The sequence below is a fragment of the Peromyscus eremicus genome, chromosome 8a (genome assembly GCF_949786415.1).
Source record: "Peromyscus eremicus chromosome 8a, PerEre_H2_v1, whole genome shotgun sequence".
In the NCBI taxonomy this organism is placed as follows: domain Eukaryota; kingdom Metazoa; phylum Chordata; class Mammalia; order Rodentia; family Cricetidae; genus Peromyscus; species Peromyscus eremicus.
In genome coordinates, this window is record NC_081423.1 from 94,693,261 (window position 1) to 94,697,717 (window position 4,457).

Below are 4,457 nucleotides of genomic sequence, written 5' to 3' on the forward strand. Positions count from 1 at the left end.
CTTTTCCTCTATTTGAAAAAATAACTCTTTTGAAGGACACTGGATCTCCCCCCAGGGTGACAGATTGGGTCTTGCCTCTCTAGGAGTCCATTATGACTCAGGAGTAAAAGACACACAAATGGGGAACCTACCCATTCATTTGCTCACAATGAGTTAATTTTCTTACCTTTTCTTATTAGAATAAAAAACTCAGAAACCACATACGGTGTGTGCATATAATCCAAGCTTCCGAGAGGTGGAGGCAGGGAGATCGGAAGTTCAAGGCCAGCCTTGGCTACAGCAAAGTTATCTTCTGTTACAGAGAAGTTTACACTGGTGTCCAGCTATGCTACGTGAAACCGTCTCAGCCTCCATACATAGAATACTCACTAGTCTTACATGTTTTAAGAATTTTAATATATGTGTCTTCCACCTATATTAGGCTAGTGAGAACTAGTGAGAGTATTCAAAGTCAGACTTTGTGAGCCACTATGGTGGGTGTCTGCTATAGACAGAAAACACACAAATTAAAACACATAAGGGAAGGCTGCCATCCTTATGACATCTAGACACGCCATGCCATAACCCCCAGCTTTAAGCCTGCATCCAAGGGGATGTAAATGCTTCGAATCAGGTAGACAATATGTCAGAGAGACAGGATACACCATGGGATATGTCGAATTATACCTTGCTTAGCTTTGTTGTGTCTCTTTACAGGGCTCTGGGATCTACAAGCCCCTCCTTCATGGGCTTTAATTTCCACCAGAGAGGTTATTATCCTGAGTCACCACGCTCCTGAGTTCCTTATCACCCTCAATGGTCTCACGCCATAAATTTCAAGCTGCTATTAATGTGGCCAGACAGATTTTTTTTAAAAGACCCCCACCCCCATAGACTGCATACAATTAACCATCTCCTGTCAACTGGAAAACCAACTCAATAGCCATTCAAGTTCACGTCCAAACGCCTTTGCATTAAGGAAACTTAGTAAGCTTCCTGACTCTCAGGACCAGACTCTCTCAGAGGCTAGGGAGAGAGAAGGAAGTCTGAACAGAGAGACGGGCTAGATAAAAGGAAACGTCTGGGAATCTATCACATGAAAACGCAAGTTACAAAGCATGGCAGCCGCCAGATTTTTCACTCTTTATATAGAACCAAGCTGTACAATCGGAACCTGCACTTTTCCTTCTCGTCGATCCAGCCTCTGGAAAGTTGCGCGCAAATGTGTGCCCACCTGGAGCAGAGAGGCAAGCGGCCAAGTGGAACGCGGATCGGTGGCTGAGAGCACCAGAGTGGACGGCAGTCTGGGCAGTGTGCAGATCTTTCCTGGGGACACAGCAGAGGAAATATTAGCACATAGCTATAGCTTCTCAGACTTGGTCTTGGCATCCTGGCCATCAACTCAGAGGAAAAGCATCCCAACCAAGCCTCGTGAGAGCGATGTCAAGGGCAAACACACGCATCATCCCAAGGAAGGATGGGGCCAGACTAGTGAATATTTAGTCGGACTCTATGAGCCAAGATGGCGGGGATCTGATATATGCAGATTACAAACAGAGTGTCCCTCCCTGCTCAATCTTACCTCAGCTCCCACTGCTGACTTGATTTCTTACTTGGGACTCCACTTCATGCTTCACTCACATTTTAGGACCCATTCATTCTTTTCCTCTGCCCTCCAAACTCTTACATTTCCTCATTATCTCCCTCCTCCTCTGTCCCCGCCCCCTCTTCTTTCTCCCTATTCGTCCCTCAAACTCTTGGGTCTGTTTTTGCTAATGTCTTTCCCTTCATCTGAGATGCTCGTCCCCAGAGTCTGTATATCCCAGTTCTATCTAGATTCTTTTTTTTTTGTGTGTGTGTGTGTGTGTGTGTGTGTGTGTGTGTGTATGACTTTTTATTGCAGCTCTGGTTTGAGTCCATCCCTAATTTATAGTTCGAAAAAATAAGGAACGCTTCACGAATTTGTGTGTCATCCTCGCGCAGGGGCCATGCTAATCTTCTCTGTATCGTTCCAATTTTAGTATATGTGCTGCCGAAGCGAGCACTCTATCTAGATTCTAACCACAACCTTCTTCAGGTAACCTTCCACTATTCTCTCTCAGTCTTATTTTATAGCCTTAAGAACTGCTCTTTCAAGTTCCAATCATTGTACTCCTGCCTTCCAGTTTATTAGACTGTGTGTTCTCTGAAGGTAAGCCATGTTCACTTCATCCTGATGTAGAATAAACAGAGCATAGCCTTAAACCTGCACGGTGCACAGCACAGATGCTAACCTGCTCAGGACACGCCTGTTCAGTCCTGCAAATAGGTAGCATTGGTTAGACAGCTTCATTTGCATAGGCCTTGTCAGCAGAGCCAAGACCAATGTCACCTTCTCCTCCAGTCCTTGTGACTTATGGTGGAAGGTTTCACCACTTCTCCCGTTAGTACCACAGATAGCTTCAACTCTCTTTCCATCCCTCTCCTGCTCACTCAGAAACTGGGACATCCTAAGTTTTCCCTCTGTACATTTCTTCCATGGGACCTTTTTCCTACCACCGGTGTAATAGAAAGTCCTCCTCCAGGCTTGCTGCAAGCACATCCTTCACCAGTGCTGAGCTCACACTCTTTTGCTGTGTTTTGAATGTTACCTAAAGAACAATCATTCTAAAACAATTCTGAGTACACTGATCTCCTGTTAAAATATTTCAAAGGCTCCCTGCCACCCTGGCCAACATTTACATAACAAAATATACTCTTGTGGGTGGAGAGATGGCTCAGTGGTTAAAGTACTTGCCACAACAGTGACGGATCTCAATAATAATAATAATAATAATAATAATAATAATAATAATAATACCACATTATTGCAGAGTGGGTATAGCAACCCACTGTTATTGCAGCTTCTGAATATGAAGACAAGGAATTCCTGGAGCAAGCTGGCTAAGAAGCTAATCAAATCCGGGTTTGGTTGAAAACTCTGTTTCAATGAATAAGGCATGATTCTAGATATGAGTCCTCAGCCTCCACAAGAATGCATGTATATGCGCAAAAGTGCAACCACACATATGTGAACATGGACAGACTGAGGGGGATTCAATCTTTGTTGTTCCAGCCTTGGATTTCTTTGGGGAATTTCTTTGCCTGTGCTAAACTACTTTATGTCTTGATTAAGCTAATGCCAGGAAACCGGCCACTCCTTGCTGATTCTCTGGGGCTGCATGTGAGTAACAGTGTTCTCTGTTGATCCCCTGGACTCCCCTCCCACCCACCCTACCAACTCCTGTGAGTCATGGCCATCAGGGAGCCTCTCTCCTAAGTTGCTTCTTCTCTTCTGCCCGCAAAGCTCTTGGCTGCCACTCCTACTGGTCATGACTGCTTGCATCCCAGGCTCTGTGTTCATGCCCCTCCCTCCCGGGAGGCCATACTGGAGCCTTTAGTGGTGATGCTACAGCCATCTTTGCTGCTATAGCAAAGAGTAGCATCCCTTTTAGGTCACCTGTGTAAATGTCATAGGGCCAATTAAAGACATGGATTGAGTGGTGCTAATTGCTCATGATCCCATTTCTTCAAAAGATTCAGAAAGAAAAAGTAATGCCTCAAGAGAGACAGGGACTCCTGTCCTGATTAATCCTGGCATGACTTTGTAGAGGCACACCAACTTCTCTGTACCTAGGTCAGGAGCTCATTTATTTTATTCATTAGTGACATGTAGATATATATGCGTGTGTGTGTGTGTGTGTGTGTGTGTGTGTGTGTGTATGTGTGTGTGTGTGTGTGTGTGTGTGTGTCTTTTGTGCACACATATGTTTGCAGGTACCCTTGGCAGTCAGAAGAGGTGGTCAGATCCCCTGGAGCTGGAATTCCAAACCTCTGTGGGTTGCCATGTAGGTGCTGGGACCAAACTCTGCTCACCTGGAAGCATGGTAGTCACTCTTAAACCACTAAGCCAACTCTCTAGACCAACATGTGGCATTTTAACCATACCAAAATTTACGGATGTAGAAAATCGGCAAGTATAAAGTTAAATAACATAGACCATGCTGAATTCTCTCTGATTAAGAAATATTTCCTTCCTTTCCATTAGCTCCCTTCCTCCCTCCCTCTCTTCCTTTTTCCTTCTCTCCTTAGCTTCCTTCCTTCGTCCCTCCTCCTTCCCTCCTTCCCTCCCTCCCTCCCTCCTTCCCTCCCTTCCCCTCCTTTCCTACCTGCGTCCCTTCCTGCCTAGTGTTGAGATCACAGGCATGAACCAGCATATCTAGCAAGACAGAATATTCAACTCTCTAAAAACTAGGCACCTTGGAGAGATTGCAAAGGCGTCTGTTTCTTTTCCTTTGCCTGGAAACTGTCCACAGATTTCAGGGGGAAATCACCACGGACTGACAGGCAGCAGGATGCAGGCAGACCTCAAGCTTCTGTGGGGAATCTGTGCAAGCGCAGATCTAACCTTCTACCTGCTATTACTAATCCTGTTTTGTGAGCAGATCTAATAGGGCCTT

General features: G+C 45.3%; 1 non-coding gene across 1 annotated transcript; it reads right to left on the reverse strand.

The window, feature by feature from the left end:
• Window positions 1-1,917: 1,917 nt before the first annotated feature.
• Window positions 1,918-2,024, reverse strand: LOC131918197 (U6 spliceosomal RNA). Its single transcript, XR_009380922.1, has one exon. It is a non-coding gene; the product is annotated as a U6 spliceosomal RNA (small nuclear RNA).
• Between the last annotated feature and the right edge of the window lie 2,433 nt (window positions 2,025-4,457).